At 44.5% G+C, this 21421-nt stretch overlaps 1 protein-coding gene across 5 annotated transcripts in view; it reads right to left on the bottom strand.

The window, feature by feature from the left end:
* The window catches only part of Cdk12 (cyclin dependent kinase 12), a 111218-nt gene that overhangs the window by 12905 nt on the left and 76892 nt on the right, over positions 1-21421 (bottom strand). The window contains exon 16 of one of the 5 annotated variants that reach the window (XR_016538349.1): positions 16599-16706. The exons of the other annotated variants lie outside the window; for them this stretch is intronic. The gene's annotated coding sequence lies outside the window, so the exon portion shown is untranslated. The remainder of the gene's footprint in view (positions 1-16598; positions 16707-21421) is intronic. 5 annotated transcript variants of the gene reach the window in all.

The following is a 21421-nucleotide window of genomic DNA, read 5'->3' as shown; positions in this document are numbered from 1 at the left end:
AGCTTCATCTAGTCTTCTACTTTTCCCTGTTCAGAAGTTCTTCTTCAGGTATAACCTTTCTGCAGGGTGAAGCTTAATCTCTCTAAAAGCCCTTTAAAGCAGGTGCCAGTGAAACTCAAAACAGAGATTTAGTTATTAAATATAAATAGACAGGGAGGGGAACTGAATATAGAGACAGATATTATATCTCTCAGTCCCTGTGAGTTATTAGGAAGAAGGCACCAATGGTTGCTAAGCAACAGGTCTCCAAAGAGAACAAGGCACCAGAGGCAAAGCCTCCTTTGACTGAACATTGGGTGGTAGGACAAAGAAAATGGGGTAAAAGGGCTCTGGCCTGGTGGGGTGGACTGTGGGAAGTGGTTTGTTCTTCAAAACCAGCCCTTCTTCAGTCTTTTGGCAAGCTCCGCCTGTACAACCTTCAGGATTGGTGGAAGGAGAGAGGCCGTAGGCACTCCTCCCTTCCTGCCAGGATGAGGAAACCTGGTTTCCATAGCAACCCAGAAACAATCCTGGCCTCATTTTGCTTGTGGCTTCTTTGTAACCCACTCTTACTGCACAAACTATTATAGGCCCCCAACTTTTCCTAACCCCTAATTTCTAAATGATGGGAGGTTTCATAGAAAGGGTAGACCAGGGGTAGCCACAGAGGTGATCTCACTTAGCCTGAATGTGACCTACAAAAACTCTAAAGGGGTGTGTGAGTTTGGAGGAAAAGAGTTCCAGGTGTTCTCTGATCTCCGCACCTCCTAAGGGGCTACAAAAAGCTGGACCTAATGGTGACATCAGCTACAAACCAGCCTCAGTTATTTATTTATTTATTTATTTATTTATTTATTTATTTAAACGCTGCCTAGGCACTGTTCCTAATCTGTTCTGCTCAAGACTAGAACTCTACTACGTTAGCCTGCCTCCATTTTTGGTGATTTATTGGAGATGAGAGTCTCATGGACTTTCCTGTCTTCGCTGGTATTGAACTATGATCCTCAGATCTCAGTATCCTGAGTTGCTACAATTACAGGTGTAAGTCATTGGCACCAGGCTATAGGGTTACTAAAAAAAAAATGTAATACAAAAAGACTAGTTGAAGGTCAAGAGAAAATGAGAGTCCATGCTCCAGGCCTCATCCTTCTCCACCCCAAGTCCACCATTGTCAAGACCCAAGAATGGAGATATAGAACATTAACGTATGTCAAGTATAAGTGAGTGGCACCGAAGGGCATAATCTGTTTTTCTAATATGACCACAAGCAGAGTGTTAGAAGAATTAGGCCGACAGCTGCTGGTTTTCCCCCCTTTCTCCCCCCCTCCTCACTCTCCCGCTCCCTTCCTCCTCGGCGTTTGCACACACCAATGGCAGCCGAGCCCAGCTCACGATTTCTCTTAATCTTCCTCCGCCATCCTGCGCTCTTTCCGCAGGCGGTGCCGCGAAGCCGGCAGAGCCCCGCGTCACACCTTACTGCTCTCTGAGATTGCTCCACAGAGAGCTCAAGGAGATGGCAATTCGGCGCTGATGCCGGCTGGCAGCAGTTGGAAGAGAAGAAGAGAGAGGGAGGAGGGGAGGGAGGAAAAAGTTGGCACAGATACCAAGTTTTTCCCTAGAGAGATTGGGGGGGGGCAAGAAGAGAGAAAACGACGCAGAGCAAAAGAAACAAGGAAAAAGGCAAAGAGAGAGAGAGAGAGAGGGAGGGAGGGAGGGAGAGAGAGAGAGAGAGAGAGAGAGAGAGAGAGAGAGAGAGAGAGAGAGAGAGAGAGAGAGAGAGAGAGAAATGAATTAGAATTAAGTTCTCTCAGACATCCACATGTGGGTATGCCTAGCTTTACCAAACTCATGACCCTCTAAAGATCATACCACCCAGTCAGCCTTGTCATCTATCCATTCCTTGCCCCCACCACCCCCCCTAACCCAGCCAACCTGGAAGTCAAAAGTAGCCGAGGCATGTTGTGTGTATTCGTGTGAGTGTGTGTGTGTGTGTATATGCCTGTATGTTGTCTCTGTTTTGGATCGCAGTAGAATGCAGTATGTAAATGAGATGGTTATTACCGCAATGTTCATCAAGCTGAGCCGAGAAGACATTAATAGCCTGATGAATATGCATGTGAATTTGTTAATTAAGTTAATTATTCTGCTGAAAATGCATTCGTCTTCCAAGGACATTTTCCCAATGATTTTTACATGCTCTAGCCATTAGTCATGCTATATTTTATCAGGGAAATGAGTTTGCTTAAGTTGTAAAAAAAGAGAGAGAGAGAGAGAGAATGAAAAAAGAAAGAAAAAGAAAATGAAGAAAAAAATGAAAGAGGAAAATATGTAGAAGTTGAGAGCAGGAATGCATTTGAGGCTGGCCTGAAGTTGGAGGCCCAGCTGGGCTTTTGAAGCCTGCCCTCGATTTTTATGAGTACCTTACTCTACAATTTTTTGCCCTTTTTTTTGATGACAAACTTTTTTTTTCCAGTGCCAAATTTCCAACACATTAATTAATTGTTGTAGCCAATTAACTGTAGTTGTGCAAATGAGTTTAGCACTAATTACCATGCAGTGCCTGTAATCACATAAAAAACTTGCTGAGAGAGAGAGGATAAGAGAAAGGAGGAATGGGAAAGGAGTGATGCCAGGAATGGGGCAGACCTGGACTAGAAGAGCAACCAAGGAGAAGGGGACAAGAAGGATCTTGGTATCTCCCAGTTAGGTACCATCCTGTCTCCAATGGAAAGGACTGTCTTCCAGCCACATTTAAGACTTCTGAGATACAGGAAATCTCAGTGCAGGGAAGAGGAGAAATAACCAATAAAAAAGGAGTATCTCTTTGTCTAAAAATTCCCAACCGAAAAACAAAAGCTTAGAATGGATAACTCTAGTTACTGCAGTGATGCAGTGGTGTCCATATATAATCCCTATAATCCTCATCCCAGGCTTTAAACTCAGAGGCTGTGTCCCCTATGGCAGGAATTATTTGGTAGGGATAGGGTGCCACTGGGAGATAGGATGTTCCCAAAGAGCTGAAGGTAGACAGGGAAGTGATATGTAATCTCAGCTGATTCTGGAGCTGTAAGTGGAGAAAATGTAATGAATTCACAGCTAATGGAATAGACCAACATGAAATAAAAGAACCACCTCCCGTAGGAAGTAGGATGTAGTAGCTTTTGGCCAGATGTAGCAACCTAGAAGAATAGCCTTTCCTTTCTTCTGCAAGTTGGCATTTCTACCAACTATCACGTCTGGGCCAACTCTAGGTTTCCACATGTCAGTTTTAACCAGTGCCTGGAGGCTGAGGGGCAGATCAAAGGATTTCTCTAGCTTCTCTAGACCTAAATATCCATGATGTTAGCTAGAAGGAAAGACAATCTAAACATTAGATTGTCTTCTTTTTTGCTTCCACTTTGCTTGTCTCCTCTTCACCATGACTCAGACATTGAGCCTGCCCAAGTGGGGAGAGGGAGAGAAAGAAGTAGGGGAAGGGAATATATGTGCAAAAAACCTGAAGCTCCCCTGTCACAGAAAACAACAACAAAGTGCTATGTATCTTTGCCCCTCCAGAATAGAGCGCTCACTTGTCACAGGCCTCAATTTCTTCAGACCTTAGAGACACATTTAATTTCACATTTCCAAGGAGGACCTTGATCAGTCAGCCTCTGACTGACATCCAAATGCTAGATCCTTCTTCCCCCTTCCAGATCTCAAGTCTCTGAGGAGGAGACTGTTCAGGAGCTCTCATCTCTTCAGTTATACTTTTTGTTGCCAATGGGGAAACAATTTCACACTATAGTGTCCCTTGACACTCAACACTGCTGCTCTTCTAATCTATGAACCCAAGTTGGCTAGAAGGATCTAAGTTGACCCAGGTTGCTCCCATGCTGTTTGTGCATCCAATATCTCTCCACCAGCAGCCTTAGCCAAGTGTGGAAAAGCTTCCTAGCAAAGCCTAGTGTGGTAGAAGAGGGATCCAGGTTGTCATTTGACAGCACATGATCTTGGGAAATTACTTACTGTGAGCCTGCAAAATGGAAGGCAATAGGAATGCCTTGCCCAAAGGGATAAAAGTTTAATAACGGTGAGTATAAACATTCAGCAAACCAAATGAATGCACTATTTCCTTCATTACTAGTAAGTACAAATTGAAAGAACTTTGCTGTTAGGTATCTTGGCAATGTTCTCCCCCCACCCCTCTAGCCTAGCACCTGGGTTCAAACACAGGTTCTTTGTGCTTATTCAGTTTGCTTGCTCTGCTGCATTCTATACATGAGCCACCTTTCCACACATGAGCCAGCTGTCTTTTGCTAATGGACTCCCCCCACCCCCCAATCCTGGGGCTTGAACTCAGGGCCTAGGCACTGTCCTTAGACACTTATTGCTCAAAGTTAACACTCTGCCACTTTAGCCACAGTGCCACTTTCAGCTTTTTCTATGTATGTGGTACCAAGGAATCGAACCCAGGGCTTCATGCATGCAAGGGGAGCATTCTACCACTAGGCCATGCTCCTGGCCCTGGAAATGTTTTGGAGATGAAGTTTCATAGTCTTTTCTGCCCAGCCTTCAAACCATGATCCTTTGGATTTCAGTTTCTTGAAGAGCTAGGATTGCAAGTGAGAACCACCAGTGCCTGGCATAACTTAGTAATGCTAAAAAAATGTTTACATTCACACAGAAATCTGCATGAGTGTTACAGTAATTTTATTTGTAATAACCCCAAACTAGAATCAGGTGTTCTTCAACAGGTGACTGGTTAAACAAACTGGTATATCCATACTATGGAATAAATAAAAGGGATGAACTGCTGAAGTACACAAAAACTTGAATGGATTTTTAGGGAATTATGCTGCATGAAAAAAGTCAATCTTTAAAAGTTTCATACAATATGATTCCATTCTGTGGGGTGTGTGTGTGTGTGTGTGTGTGCCAGTCCTGGGGCTTGAACTCAGGTCTGGGTGTTGTCCCTGAGCATTTTTGCCAAATGCTGTTGCACTACCATGAGCTAAATCACTCCTTGTAGCTTTTTGGTGATTCATTGGAGATAAGTCTCATGAACTTCCCTGCCCAGGTTGGCTTTCAACCACAATCCTCAGATCTCATCTTTCTGAGTAGCTAAGATTATAGGCCCAAACCACTGGTTACTGACTGATTAAATTTTTCAAAAAACAAAATTTTAATTGTATTTTTTCCTTTTTGGAACTGGAGATTAAGATGTTGTACTTGCTAGACAAGTGTTTTGCCACTGAGCTACATCCCAGCCCAAAATACCATTTTAGAAGATGAGGATAGATTTAGTGGTGCCAGGGGTTAAGGAAAGGTGAAGCAGGTGAAGGAAAATAGGTGTGATTATTTTAAAAAATGAGGAATCCTTATAGTGTCAGAACTTTAAGCTTCTTAACTATAGTGTACAAAATACACAGGTAATAAAATGGTATTAGAGCAGGGTGCCAGTAGCTTATGCCTGTAATTCTATCTACTCAGGAGGCTGAGACCTGAGGATCGTGGTTCAAATCCAGCCAGAGCAGGAATGTATATGAGACTCTTATCTCCAATTAACCAGCAGAAAACCATAAGTAGTGCTATGGCTCAAAGAGATAGAGCACTAGCCTTAAGAAAAAAAGAGCTCAGGAACAGGGTCCGTATCTTGAGTTCAAGCCCCAAATAATAAACAAACAAACAAACAAATAAATAAATAAATATTATAATAATGTGGATTTCCCCCCAAGGTTAGGTAAACCAAAGAAAATTTTATAAAATTGGCAGATTATATCAATGTCATTTCTTTTTTTTCTTTTCTTTTTTCTTTCTTTTTTTTTTTTTTTTTGCCAGTCCTGAGGCTTGAAATCAGGGCCTGAGCACTGTCCTTGGGCTTTCTTAAGGCTAGCGCTCTACCACTTGAGCCACAGTACCACTTGAGCCACAGTACCACTTCCAGCTTTTTCTGTGTATGTAGTACTAAGGAATCGAACCCAGGCCTTCATGGTATACAAGGCCACTAGGTCATACTCCTGGTCCCTCAATGTCAATATTCTTATGATATTATATTATAGTTTTATAAAATGTTACCATTTGATAAAAGTGAGCAAAATGTACAAGGGAGCTTTTCTATATTATTTTTTTTTCTTTTTTGTTAGTTGTGGGGCTTGAACTTGGACCTTGGTGCTCTCCCCTGACCTCTTCAGCTCATGGCTACTGCCATACCCCAGGAGCCACAGCATCACTTCCAGTTTTCTAGTGATTAATTAGAAATAATAGACTCATGGTCTTTAGTGCTTGGGCTGGCTTTGAACAGTGATCCTCAGATCTCAGCCTCCTGAATAGTTAGGATTACAGGCATGAGCCACCACACCAGCTATATTATTTCTTAAAACTATGTATAAATCATAATTACTTCATTTATTTTTTTAAAAAGAACTGTCTCAATCAGACATACAACGGGGAGAAGAAGCTGTTCTTTGTGCTCATGATAGAATTCCCAAAAGAAAGATATATTTTTTTAGGGAGGGGGCAGTGGAGGGTTGGTCATGAGGCTTGAACTCTGGGCCTGGGCACTGTCCCTGAACTTTTCAACTCAAGTCTACTGCCCTAGCACTTGAGCCACAGCACCACTTCAAATATATATTATTCTTATTAGGATATGTCAATGAAATGATTGTAACCATGGGGAGAAGGCTATCTGTATCAGTTGACTAAGTAATTTAATTTCTTGAAACTATTAAAAATGAAAGAAATAGCTGAGCATTGGTGGCGTATGCCTATAATCCTAGCTACTCATGAGGCTGAGATCTGAGGATCACAGTTCAAGCCAGCCTGGGCAGGAAAGCCCATGAAACTCTCATTTCCAATTAACTACCAAAAATCAGAAAATAAAACAAACAAAAAACCTGGAAGTGGACCTTTGCTCAAGTGGTAGAGTGCTAGCCTTGAGCAAAATAATCTTAGGGACAGTGCCCAGGCTCTGAATTCAAGCCCCAGGTCAGGCAGGCAGGCAGGCAGAAGACAGGAAGGAAGGAAGGAAGGAAGGAAGGAAGGAAGGAAGGAAGGAAGGAAGGAAGGGTGGGAGGAGGGAGGGAGAGAGAGAGAGAGGGAGGGAAAGAGAGGAGAGAGAGAGAGAGAGAGGAGAGAGAGAGAGAGAGGAGAGAGAGAGAGAGAGAGAGAGAGAGAGAGAGGGAGCGCACACATGAGCACACAGCCAGGCACTAATGGCTGGCTCATGCCTGTAATCCTAGCTACTCAGTAGGCAGAGAGATCTGAGCCTGCTGGTTTCATAAAAACAAATTCTCTCTCTCTCTCTCTCTCTCTCTCTCTCTCTCTCTCTCTCCTCTCTCTCTCTCTCTCTCTCTCTCTCTCTCTCTCTAGGTCAGTCCTGGGGCTTGAACTCAGGGCCTGGGTACTGTCCCTGAGCTTCTTTTTATTTATTTACTTATTTTGCTAGTCCTGGGCTTGAGCTCAGGGCCTGAGCACTGTCCTTGGACTTTCTTCTAGGCTCGTATTCTATCCTGCGCCACCGCACCACTTCTGGCTTTTTTCTATGTATATGGTACTGAGAAATTGAACCCAGGTCTTCGCGCATGCTAGGCAGGCACTCTACCAGTAGGCCAAACTCCTGGACCATGTCCCTGAGCTTCTTTTGCTCAAGGCTAGCACTCTACCATCTGAGACACAGCACCACTTTCAGCTGTGGTGGCACCAAGGCAAGCACTCTACCGCTAGGCCACACTCCTGGCCCACAAATATTATTCTTTTGGGAATGGTAGCTCACACATGTAATCCTAGCTACTGAGGAGTTTGAGGACAGCCTGGGAGAAAAGGTTATAAGACCTCTTATCAACAGAAAAAAAGCTGAGTATCTCATGCTTGTCATTTCAGCTATAAGGGGAAGTGTAAAATGTGAGGATCACAGTCTAGGTTGGCCAGGACAAAAAAAGGAGATTCTATCACAAAAATAACAAGAGCTAAAAGAGATAGAGGTATGTTTCAAGTGGTAGAGTGCCCACCTAGCAATTGTGAGTTAAACCCCAGTACTGCCAACAAACAAAATCGCCAGTACTGCCAAACAAAACCCCAGTACTGCCAAACAAAAAAAATCACAAACAAGTATTATACTGCATCAAGCACTACTAAGGCCTAAGGATCTTTCATTTTATAAAATTCTCACAACTGTAAGGAAAGGAGTCATTTATCTTTGTTTCACAGACAAGAAATCTAGGGCTCAAAGAAGTTGAGTGACTTACCAAGGTAGATGGTAACAGACAGAGCCGGCACGGAACCCAGGGCTGTCTGCCTCTGAAGCTTGTGATCTTACCATCACACATACTATATTTCAAAGGATCAATGAGGAGTGTGCTGTGTGGAAATTGTGCTGAGACTATCTGGTGGAGGCCTGGAAAAGTAATGATGTTCTAGTGTTCTTTTGGCAAACACAGAATTAAGCTTATGATAGAAAGAATCATCTTTGAAGAAAAATAGGGCCATTCTGCTCTTTCATCCAATGAGCAAAGTTTTTTTTTTTTTCCCCTAAGTTTAATCTCTGTCCTTCCAGCTATAATTTAATCCCTTTTCCTCTCTTCTGTTTCCATGAGAGATGGTAAATGCTGCTCCTTTGAAAAAGGTTCCAGTTTAGGTAGAAACACAGGCAGTTTCTCTGTGCCCAATTCTTTCTTTCTTTCTTTCTTTCTTTCTTTCTTTCTTTCTTTCTTTCTTTCTTTCTTTCTTTCTTTTTCCTTTCTTTCCTTTTTGTCAGTCCTGGGGCTTGACCTTAGGGGCCTGGGTGCTGTCACGGAGCTCTTTTGTTCAAGGCTAGCTTTCTACCACTTTGAGCCATAGCACCACTTTCAGTTTTTGAGTGGTTAAGAAGATGAGAGTCCCTCAGGAACTTTTCTGCCCAGGCTGACTTTGAACCATGATCCTCAGATTTCAGCATCCTGAATATCTAGGATTGTAAGCATTAGCCATTGGCCACCTGAACCAACTCTGCTGAGACTATGACTAGGATAGGATTTAATCTTCTTGGTCTGTTGGATTTATCCTCAGTGTTATAGCAAACCAAAATACAAGCAGGAGAAAATGAAACTAAGCAGAAAGGAGTACCCCAAACAGACCAAGAAGGCCAGCTGGAGTCTCTTGGTATCTAGTTGCTTGGTTTAGGATGAAGTTAAGGTAGGCATTTTTCTCCACTAGACTCTGAAGCAGGCTTCATGTTTGACATCTACCCAGCTACAGATGCTGGTGTGTCCAGCATGTTTCAAGCCAGAGCCTCTTGTCACCATATGACATCTCTATAGCTATCTCTCTCACAGAAAGAAGGGGGTCTCAGAATTCTGTCATTCTGTATTTCCCTTCCATTTTAGTTCTACCTTGCTACAGTTCCTCAGGTCTAGACAATGTGACTGGGGACTTAGAGATGTCCAAGGGACTAGCTTTATCAGGAGGATATCAAGGAGTCTAGGTCCAAAAGAACTCTTCTGTGATCTCAAGCCAAGTCAAAGGCTCTTTCTTCTTTTCTCTCCACATTAGTCAGGAGGACAACTGGAGTCTGAGACTAGACATATAGAATAAAATGGTGTGTATTATTCATCTCTGGCTCTCCTCCACTCATTATTCTTTATGCTGGGGTCCAGTTGTGCCCACTGCTCACTTTGGCTTCCTCGGTCATCCTATCCTATGGACAGGAGAGAGTTAAGGCATGGTATGGGCAAGCTATAAATTTCTCACCAGTGTTGGAAGAACAGGATTGTTGGCAGGGAGGGGGCTGGGCTGGAGGGGGAGGGGGAGCTGGGAAAAAGCCAGGAGGTTGTCTCTAGGTAACAATAAACACTGCAAGCAAGGAGCAGCTGTTACACTTACTCTCTCTGCATCACAATGCTGAAATAACACTAATAAAGCAGTGTGCCCAATGCACAGGTATATATGCATTTAGGACCAGGGCCCATTACATCCCCTAGGACTGCCCTCTGTAGCAGGGCAGGGCCCTTGATGCCAGTGGACATCAGCTCTGGCCTGGGCATATTTGTGGGGAAGGACTGATTTGAGAACTGATGAGTCCTTTCCACCTCAAAGGCATTCGTAGGTCAGCAGCAGCTGGGGGTCCCAGGTTCAGACTGTGATGGCATTCACTGATGGAAAGAATTCAAATGCAGGTAGCTCTCAGCTGGGAACTGGGAAGAGAGAAAAAGAGTAAGACAGAGAAAAGGGCAGAGAAAACAGACTCATCTTGTCTGGAAGGAATGAAATAGCTAGGAATGGAATTAGGCTGATGGTCGATGAAAGAAAAGGGATCAAGAGAAGGGTCAAGGTTCATGTGGTATAAAGGAGTGATTCTTCTGTCTCTCTAGGACTAAATTCCCCATACCTTCTTAACCCCCCCTGATGTATCCAGGATCTCCCTTCACTGGACTTTTTTTTTTTTTTCCTGGTGTGAGGCTTAAACTCAGGGCCTGGGTGCTGTCCCTGAGCTTCTTTTGCCCAAGGGTAGCACTCTACTACATGAGCCACAACTCCACTTCCAGCTTTTTGGTGGTTAATTGAAGAGAAGAGTTTCTTGAACTTTCCCACCTGGACTGGCTTCTAACTGCGATCCTTAGATCTCAGCCTCCTGAGTAGCTAGGATTACAGGCATGGGCCACAGGTACCTGGCTAGGAATAACCTTTAATATGCAGTCTCTGGGCCCCTTATATTGCTGAGGAGGAGGGAGTAGCGCTTGCCCCACCTCCTTGCTCAAACAACAGTTGGTCCTTTTCTCCAACCAAATTTACCTCTGAATAAACAAGAACAGGAAGTGGACCCCTCACCCAGGGAGTTGCAGTGTTGCCAGTAATGAAAGGGATAGAAACAGGCAAATAAAATTTCATGATCTATCACAGAGCCCTCTACCCTTCTCTGAGGTCAGAGACATTTATTATTATGTGTCTGGTTACACTGACCTCCAAGATCCCTAGACTATCTCCCTTTGCCAGTTCCAGTCACAAGTCCCTGCAACTATGGTCACAGGCACAGATGGTTTTCCCACTCCATTTTTTGGACTATTTCTCTTAGTGTAAGATCCAACAGAGCATCCCATTACTCCCTAATTCAATAAGGTAGAGATGATAGATCCTGCTCACTTGGCCTGTGAGGGAAGAGGGCATCAGAACTTCTCAGCCTGTATCAGTAACCTGTTCAGCTAACCTAAGCCTCCATAGCTGTTCCTGTTTCTACAGAGGAGAGTACTGAGAGTAGGTGGCAATTGTCCCCAGTTCTGATCTTGTAGTAATGGTTTTATTTTAGATTTTTGAAAATTTTGAGTGCTAGGTGTGTTGGTATATATTTGTAATCTCAGCACTTGGGAGGCTGTAGTAAAAGAATATGGAGTTTGAGACCAGCCTGGACTTCATAATGAGACCCTATCTCAAAACAAAACAAAACAACAAAAACCTAAAAATTTGGTGGTCGCTGGGTACCCAGGGTTCTAGTATGGCAAGTGAAGGAGTAGCTACACTCAAGTGGGAAACCTTTCTTCTGGAAAGAATTCATGGTTCCTAGAATGTCCCAGAACATATGATACAAAGTACTTTGTGCAGTTCGTGCAGTCATGGCTGGCTTTTCCTAGCTCTTCCTGGTGGGAAGCCTCTCACTGGAAAAGCTTAGTATCTCCTGCTCTCTTCTCTCCCATTTCTCTCTTTCACAGTGGAGACCTCCCCTAATATAGATGAGAAATTGAATCACAAAGCTCAAAGTGAGACCTGCGGCAAGGCCCAGACCCCTCTTCCCCTTTTCCTCTATTTTCATGAGCCACACCCCCATTGCTGTGAATCTCACAAATTCAGACTTTGTGGAACTGCACAAAACCTCCCTGTACCTCTTCCAGCCAGACAAATATGTATCTCAAAGAGCCCCAGAACCCACCACCTTCTAGCCTGCAGGGCCACACCCCCTCCTTCATTCTTAGGAATCTGCAACACAAACATATTGAGATGAGTGAGCAAATGAGTGCAAGAGATCCCAGCATGTGCTCTGTGCTGGGGTAGAGAGCTGGCTGCTTACATGGGGGGAAGCAGGATCACCAGCCAGGAGAGCTGGCATACTTGGGCACACAGCCTTGTTGGCATGTGAGGAGAAGCAGAAGAGGGTAGGGTAAGGATGCAGTTCCAGGGTAGACATCTACTACTGGCTTTTCTGGCCTGTTCCTTCTTGGGTGCTGATGGCAGCCTGGTGCTGCTGCCTCTCTCTACTTCCTTCTCTGCTTTCTTTCCCCTCCTCCATGGCTTTGGGAGGGGAGATATAGAGTAGACCAGCATAATAGCCTTCCAACTGTCAAGGTGAGAGGTTCAGCTCTCTCTCTAGCCAGTGCAAAAAACAAAGGGGAAAAAGGAGAAAAGGAGCCCCATTAAAGTTAAAGCTAAGCTGGGAAATGAATGATCACTTGGGATGTTAAGAGGGAGAATACTGGTTCAAGATCAACCTAAGTAGAGAAGTCCAGAGACTTCATCTCAGTGGAAGAATCTGGGTAGAGTGGTGTACACCTGTCATCTCAGCTATTATAAGAGGAAGCCTACAATAGGCAGACTGAGGTCCAGGAGCACCATTTGGGCAGAAGCAAGGCCCTATCTCAAAAATAACCAGCACAATAAAAGGGTTGGAAATGTAGTTCAGTTGTAAAGTGCCTACCTAGCAAGCATAGGCTCCGAGTTCAAACCATGATACTGCTAGTAAGTAAGAAATTAGACAGTGATTAAGTGAATAGTAAAAGCTAAACTCTAGCCAATGTTGAATATCTTTTTTTTTTTTTTTTTTTGGCCAGTCCTGGGCTTGAGCTCAGAGCCTGAGCACTGTCCCCAGGCTTTCTCAAGGCTAGAGCTCTACCACTTGAGCCTCAGCACCACTTCCAGCTCTTTTTCTATATATGTGGTACCGAGGAATTGAACCCAGGTCTTTATGCATGCTAGGCAAGCACTCTACCACTAGGCCAAACTCCCAGCACCCCAATATTGAATATCTTAACTAGTCTTTTTTTCCCCAACAAAGGGAATTTTAGGTATTGCTATCTCTGCCTTCCATGCACTTCTAACTCCCCTTTCTCAAAAAGGCTCTGGAGCTTGGTGTGGTGGCTCACACCTGTAATCCTAGCTACTCAGGAGGTTGAGATCTGAGGATCAAGGTTCAAAGCCCCAGGCACGAAAGGACCTGAAACTCTTATCTCCAATTAACATCTAGAAAATGAGAAGTGGGGCTTGGCTCAAGGATAGGGAGGTAGTCTTGAGTTGAAGAGCTCAGAGACAGCGCCCCAGAGTTCAAGCCCCATGACCCACAGGAAAAAAAAAAAAAAAAAAAAAAAAACCACCAAAAAAGAAACAAAAAAACAAGGCTCTGGGCTTCTTCTAGACTCAAGAACAGGATCTCAGCTCGCACTCTAGACTGCAAATGAGACACCCCTGGCTTGGTCAGGTTATAGGCAGGGAATCTCTGTTCCTCAGTCAGACATAGAGAATCCATTTGCTGCTTCTGAATAGCATGCTTTAAGGACCTCTTTTCCCATATGCCCCAATATCCTGGAGTAGGAATAGACAAATGGTAACAAAAGCCTGGGCACCAGTGGCTCATGCCTGTAATCTTTTCTCTTCCTTTCCTTTCCTTTCCTTTCCGTTCCCTTCCCCATCTCCTTTCCCTTTCCCTTCCTTTCCTTTCCTGCCAGTCCTGGGGCTTGAACTCGTGGCTGAGCACTGTACTTGAGCACTTTTTTTTTTGCCAGTCTTGGGCTTGAACTCAGGGCCTGAGCACTATCCTTGGGTTTTCTCAAGGCTAGAACTCTACCACTTGAGCCACAGCACCATTTCCAGCTTCTTCTATGTATGTGGTACTGAGGAATTGAACCTGGGTCTTTGTGCATGCTAGGCAAGCAACTATACCACTAGACCAAACACCAAACTCCCAGTCACTTTTTTTTTTTTTAAAGGTCCAAGACTAGGATTCATTCAGTACCCGATCCTTTCACTCACTGGCTAATGTTCGACCAACAGAGCCAAGTTTCCAATCCCTCATGCCAGTAATCTCATCTACTTGAGAGGTTGAGAATGGGAGGATCATAGTTTGAGGCTAGACAGGAAGAAAAGTTTGAGACTCTCTTTTCAATGGAGAGCTGGTATCAGTGACATATACACCTAACATCCTAGCTACAATAGGAAGCCTAACATAGATGGATCTCATCCAGGTTTACATCTAAGAAGAAAGCAGCAAGACTCTGTCAAAGTTAATGGACGAAACAACAACAACAACAGAAATCAGGGGGCAAGAGTCCCTTCCTAGCAAGTGGAGGCTCTACCACTTTTAGCCACAGTGCCACTTCTGGCTTTCTAGTAGTTAATTGGAAGTAAGAGTCTTTTTATACTTCTTGCCCCTGCTGGCTTTGAACCAGGATCCTTAGATATAAGTCTCCTGATAGCTAGGATTACAGGTATGAGCTACTAGGCACCATCCTGAGACTCTTACCTCCAGCTCAGGGACAGCACCCAGACCCCAAGTTCAAGTCCCAAGACTAATAAATAAATAAATGAATAAATTTCCCAAATAACTCATTTTGATGCCCTATTCTATATTTAATAGCCAGTCCCACAGGTAGGTCCATGGGCCTTAGTTCCTAAATATCACTTCTCTCCTTGTCCAAAGAACCTTCCTTTCCAGATGCTGGCACAGTTCTCCCTACATTAAAAGCCCTAGGTCCTTCTAGGCAGGGGTTCTAGAAGGATTCTTTACAGGCTGTCCAATGGTGGGGGAGCATGGAGGCCTTCTCCCCTTATCTGCATAGAGAAGGCAGAGGACCAGACATTCAATGGGCAAATTCTGAGAGTCTAAAGGCAGGGAAAAGTGAGGCTGAGGACATTTACAGAGACAGATCCTATTCTTCCTTAAGGATCTGGGAGTAAAAATAGGGTACTAAGGTAGAGAAGATAATTACAGGGGTAGGAAAAAGGTGGGGAGGGGAGGACCTGGAGAGTCTGACGAAGTTTCCTATTGGTATTAAAATCCGTGATCTACCCTTGCCCATACCTTAACAGATTCAGGAAACAGAATGAAGAATGTTGAATTTTCCCTTCCCTTTCCCTTTCCTTCTCTTTTGTTCTAAGAGCAGTCCTCAAACTCAGCACTTGACACTTTTGCTCACTGGCTAGTGCTCTTTACGAACTGATCCACATTTTCTTTTCAGGCACAACTTTTAAATTTTTCTTCCATTTTTATTTTTAGATCAATGGAGGAAACTGGGCCCCAGAAGCTGCAGTGATTTCAGTAGCAGCAAGTTTATGAGTTTGTCCTATCTTTTTCTCTTTCTCTCTCTCTTTTTTCCTTCCTTCCTTTCCTCTGTCTCTGTCTCGCTCCCCTCCTGTCTCTTTTCCTCTCTCTCTCCTCTCTTTTCTCTCTGGTTTTGGGAGGCTGGACACTGGGACACATCCCTTAGCTTTTTTGCTTGAGGATAGTGCTATACCACTGCTAGCTTTTTTTTTTAATGCTTAATTGGAGATAAGAGTTTCAGGAACTCTACCTTGGGCTGGCTTTGAACTGAGATCCTCAGATCTTAGCCTTCAGAGTAGCTAGTATTATATGCATGAGCCTCTGGATTCCAGCTAAGAATTTTGAATTCAGTGACATCACTAATTCAGCCTTCAGGGCCTGGAATTTGCATTCTGAGATTAAAAAACAAAAACAAAACTCATCCCTCACTACACTTTTCTTTTCTCCCTATGGTTTTGTTTTAGAAGGATTTGGGGGCAGTCCTGGGCTTGAACTCAGGGCCTGGGCATTGTCACTAATTTTTTTTTTTTTTTTGCTAGTCTTGGGGCTTGAACTCAGGGCCTGAGCATTGTCCTTGGGCTTCAAAGGCTAGCCACTTTTCTATGTATGTGGTACCGAGGAATAGGACCTACGTCTTCATGCATGCCAGGCAGGCACTCTACCACTAGGCCAAACTCCTGGCCCTATGGTCACTGATTGAGGTTATTTTGCTCAAGGCTAGCACTCTACCACTTGAGACACAGCACCGCTTCCAGCGTTTTCTATGTATGTGGTACCAAGGAATCGAACCCGGGTCTTTGTGCATGCTAGGCAAGCACTCTACCACTAGGCCAAACTCCCAGCCAGGGTTGGACATTTTGCCTGAGCTTTTTTATTCAAGGCTAGTGCTCTACCACTTTGAGTCAAAAGCTCTACTTGCAGCTTTTAATTGGAGATGAGTTTCATGGACTTTTCTGCCCTAGTTGGTTTTGAAAAGAAATCCTTAGATCTTAAGCTACCAAGTAGCTAGATTTCTAGGAGTGAGCCACCGGCACATGGCCTCATTATGCTTTTTGACATACTGAAGAAATCCCTGATAAGATTTTTTCTTAAGTTCAACATTTAGTCTTTATTGGGGGATTTAGCTCTTGGTTAAGGTGTTAGAGTAGTTTAAAGTCATAGTAAAATTCTGTGGAGTGAGGGCTATAAGAAGTAAAGGAATGGAAAGGATGACTTCTAAAACTGACTACACAAAGGAAATGCTTCCCCACTGATTCCCCCACAGACAACTTGACTTCCAAGACTCAGGAATAGAGATGTAACACTTCCAGGAAGTGGATGAAATACCTTCCTTATTATCTTCATTTGACTTTCTTCCTTCCTCACCTACCTATCTTTAATTGCCTTGTGCTCCCTGGACCTTTCCAAATTCAGAACACAAAGCAACTTCAGGACAGGATTCCATTGAATTCCCTTTTCTGGATCATGGTTTCCACATCTGTAAAATGAAGTGGTCAGGAAATATGAGCTCCAAATTCCCTTCCTTAGGGAATAGTAATGTTCAATGACTCATAGTCCTAAGGGACTAGACTCATTTGCATGCCCTTTTTTGTCTGTTTGTTTGCTTGGTACCAGTCTTGGGACTTGAACTCAGGGTCTGCATGCCGTCCCTCAGTTTTTTTTTTGTTTTGTTTTCTTTTTTCTGGCTCAGGGCTAGCACTCAACCACATCAAATATAGCTCTACTTCTAGCTTTTTGGTGATTAATTGGAGCTGGAGTTGGAACTGGTTTCAAACCTCAATATATCAGCTTCCTGAGTAGGTAGTATTATAGGCATGAGCCAATGGTGCCCAGCCTGCATGTCAGTTTTGCTTGTCACCTCCATAGCACTTATTTCTTTGAGCAGTCTTTTTTTTACTGACAAATATAAATTTTAGTATAAGGATATATCCCATGGAAAGCAAAGCTAGGCAACACAATTCAGACCTACACCACAGGGTTTAAAACCCCATGGTCAGAACATAGCTCTTCTTTCTGTTCTTCCCCCACACAGCACTTATTTCATATCAAAAAATAAAGAAATATCTCAACATTCTGTCCCACACCCTTTCCTTACCAGTCTCTGGATCTATGGACCCTAGCTCTCGTCCTCTTTTCAGGGGCCACAAGACTCTATTCCCAACTTCTTTTCATAATTTTACAACATCCTCTGGGATAACCCCAACTCAAGAGCAAAACAAAACCAAAACCAAAACAAAACACAAGAGCTTTACCTCCTATTTTGGCTGCAATTTGGGGCTTCAGACCTGAGTCAACCAGCATAGTTCCATCCTTTTGGAAGTCTTGGCAGTTGGGGAAAAATCCTGGCACATCTCCCCAACACCTCCCTTCTTCCTCCACCTCACTGTTCTCCATGCCAGAACGCAAAGTGGCCAGTGATTGATGGGCCCGGGCTCCTGGTAACCGCACCCAGTGGCCCAATCCTCCTCCCTTATCCAATCCCTCCCCTGCCCCTATTCAGAGATCAGATTGTCTCATGTTGGTCCCTGAGGTCCCATTAATTAAAAATACATCCAATTAAATGGCAGGTGAAAACGTGCTATTGGAGCTCTCTACCCCTCTGCCCCAGCTTGGTCTCTCCACCCTCAACCCCCCTTTTAAGGCTCAGCTGTGCTTTGAGCTGAGAAAAAAGGGGGGGAGAGCAAGTAGAGGAAGACATAGAGATGGGGGTTGGGAATGGAGACTGACAGGGGGCTAGTTGAACCTCTGCCAGGGTAGCATGTGCCAGCCTGGGAGGGTGGCACTGTGCCCTGGTGTCTAATTTCTAGAGGTGTGAGTAGGTTCAGTCAGCTGGGTACCCACCTCCATTTCCTTAAAGGGGTAGAGGGCAACTAGAGGGTGGAACTAGCTGCGCTACCCTGTTTCTGGGTTTAGTTGGTGAGGGGCAGAAATGTAAATGGCAGAGGAGCCTTAGGAGTGGGAATAATGTTCAGAGGTGGGAAAGGTCTGAGACCTCTCTTCTTGGCTTATCTTTGCTCTTTCCCAAACTAGGAAGATAATGAGGAGGTGGCTGGAACCCAGGTGGCAGGGCATGGCGATATTCCCAAGTCTGTCTCTCTCTGTACCCCTGCCTATGGGAAAGCTGTGAGGACAGGAAGGAAGAAGGAAGGAGTCATCATATGAGTGGGAGCAGATGGGTCAGATTGGATACAGAGATGATGGGTGTTCATGTAGGCATCATGTCATGGAAGGAGCTGTCCTGTTTGTCCTTTCTCTAGGCAAACAACAGCACAGTAGTGTGAAATCACCTTGGCTGGCTGACTAGCAGGTTGTATGTAGGGCATCTTTCTTCATAAGCATTGACCACTCCAATCCCCTCTACACTTAGAGTCCTTAGAATTTTGCCAGGTGAAGCACCTGCCCCCAACCAGCTCTTTGGCCCCCAAAGTGATGTAAGGTTAATGGGCACCAAGTGCTGTTGCAGAGAAGCTAGCAAAGAAAGGAATGACTAAAGGTGGCACTCAGAATCAAGATAGGAATGGGGGTGATGACCCAGAGCCCCTGCCTGGCCTCCTTGGCAGCCTTAGCACCTCCTCACTTCACTTTAACGCTAATTGGAGATTTTAATCTGCGCTGCTGCTCTGCTCGGGGTGTTGGGGGGAGCGCCAGCTGTGCAGTAATTCCAGCAGCACCGACTGTTTAATCAAGCTGTCCTCCTGGGGAGGGGCCTTCAGGCATGGGGGCAGGGCAGGGGGGACCTCTGTCATCTCCCCGAGAATATTTAGCTGGGAAGGGCTCCATGGACACTGAGGGTCAATAATGGAGTCTTTGGGTCCACAGGGGCCCCTGGCCACGTGGCATTCCCAGCAATGCCTTGACACAGTAAAGGGTAGGAATGAGGTTCATGGGCCAGGTCGACACTCCATCTTACTTTTTGATACCTTTTATGGTCCAGAGTTCTGGAGTACACTGGGTGTGTTCCAGCCTCTTAGGCTGCAAACACATACTAGACACATCCAAAAGGATTTCTCTACATTTGTGGTAGAGGAGATGATGGAATGCGCCCAGCTTTCTCAGTAACAAAGATATTTTTCTTAGGATATTAGTAAGAGATTTGCTTTCTACAGACACTCCTACCCTCTTGCATGGAAAATGTCATGAAGGCAATTGGATAGTGGTGTAGACAGCCTGAGCCTGCCACATCATAAGCGAGAGAGTACCTGTGTGAAGTGTTCAATGCCTAGAGCTAGGGCTTACAAACTTAACTGTGAGTCCACTGAGAAAGCAGGCCAAGGGAGATATGTTTAGCATATCAGGCCATTTAAAGAAAGAACTAGTGATATTGGTCATCCTTCTGAGACTGGCTAGGGGTTCGCTGGGAGTGTTCCTGACCCCTGTCCTGGGTAAAAGGTGCCTTCATCCAAACTGGCTGCCAAGGGGCTTGAGTTTTAATTGGCCAGCAGTGCCCTCTTGTGGCAGGAAGCAGAACTTCAAGTACACTAGCTAGGCTGCTTTGAGTATCAGCCCACATGGCTGACAGGTAGCAGTTATAAATGCTGGTGCTCTCTGTGCCATCAGGGAACTTCATGCACAGTACTACTTGACTATTTCCAGGCATATTTCCTGCTCTCTAACATCTGCCTTATCATTCCTACCCATTCTTTCCCACCTGCTCCACTTTTAACTCAAAACATCTGCCTATCAGGAGAGGCAGCATCCTATTCAGAGCAGGCTCTCATTTGGATCTGTTGCTTATGCTGTCTGGACTGCAGGAATCATGGAAGCATGCATGGCTCAGAGAGGAGGTCAAGAAAATAAGGTGACGTCATCTTCAGCACTTAGGATCATGTCCACCCCTCACCACTCCACCCTCCCTGCTCTGCCCAACTACTCACAGGCTGTAGAAAAGAGCCAACTCTCCTCTGATTCTTCCTTTGACTTAAAAAAAAATTATCTCATTGTAGTGGCTGATTCTACCCCTACAGCCAACTGTTCTCCATTCCCTGGGTCAATTTGAGAATGAACAGACAGATTTCCAGAGATTAAGAACCTGGTCCAAGGAACAGACACCAGATAAAAACACCTTTCCCTTGAAAGATCAAGTTATTCTCCCAGGATACACAACTGGCCCTTAGACTTCTAGCTCCTGGGAAGGCTATCATTAAACCCTTCCTCAACAGTATCAAAGACCAGATGTTTGCTGGTCCCTTTTCACATCCACCAAATGGGGGAAATGTCAGAACCACAGAAAAAGGGATGACCATTTGACACCAAAAGGGCTTTCTAAAGATTAGGACTTGAAATTTCCATGACAAAGAACTTAGTCACCAAGGCCTGAACAAAAGAAATACTCCCAAGAAGCCTGGCATCCAATAATTTTAGACATTCAAGAGGCTAAAACCCAGATGATCATGGTTCAAAGCTAATCTGGACAGAAAACCTTGCAAATTTCATCTTCAAAATAACCAGTAAAAAAAGCAAGGCTGAATGAGGAACTCGAGTAGTAGACCAAGCAAGCCAAGCAAGCACAAGGTCTGGGGTTCAAAACATAGTAAAAAGAAGAAAGAAGAAGGAAGAAGGAAGAAGGAGGAGGAGAAGGACAAGGGGAAGAAGAAGGAAGAGAAGGAGGAAGAAGAGGAGGAGAAGGAGGAAGAGGAGGAAGAGGAAGAAGAGGAAGAAGAAGAGGAAGAAGAAGAAGAAGAAGAAGAAGAAGAAGAAGGAGGAGGAAGAGGAGGAGGAGGAGGAGGAGGAGGAGAAGGAAGAAGAAATGAGATGATCGTGGTGGTGGTGGTAGTAGTGGTAGTAGTTGTAGTTGTAATAGTAGTTGTTGTAATTATATTAGTAGCCACTGCCCAGAAAGCTGGACATAATTCCAGGTGCTTGCGAAGCTGAGGCAGGCAGGTGGATATGTTGAGCACAGGAGTTTGGGACCAGATTGTACAACACAGAAAGATTTTCTGTCTAAAAAACAAAGAGAGAAAAGAAATATTCATAGAGAAATTTGGTCCTACGTGGGTCAGAAGGAGAAGCATTCCTACCAGCAGACAAGGAAGGAGGAAGGCTGGCCTCAGCTATGGGGATAGAGGAAATAGACAGCAGGCCTATATTTTTGGTATTTGAACAGGTGGAGCCTCTCAGTGAACCTACAAAGGAGATGGAAAGACAATAAAAAGGGACAGCACTGAGCTATCTTGACTGGAAAATAAAGATAGA

This window comes from Megascapheus bottae, chromosome 17 (genome assembly GCF_031878675.1).
Source record: "Megascapheus bottae isolate mThoBot1 chromosome 17, mThoBot2.hap1, whole genome shotgun sequence".
In the NCBI taxonomy this organism is placed as follows: domain Eukaryota; kingdom Metazoa; phylum Chordata; class Mammalia; order Rodentia; family Geomyidae; genus Megascapheus; species Megascapheus bottae.
The sequence above is the reverse complement of the archived record's forward strand: the minus strand, read 5'-3'. Positions and strand labels throughout refer to the sequence as shown.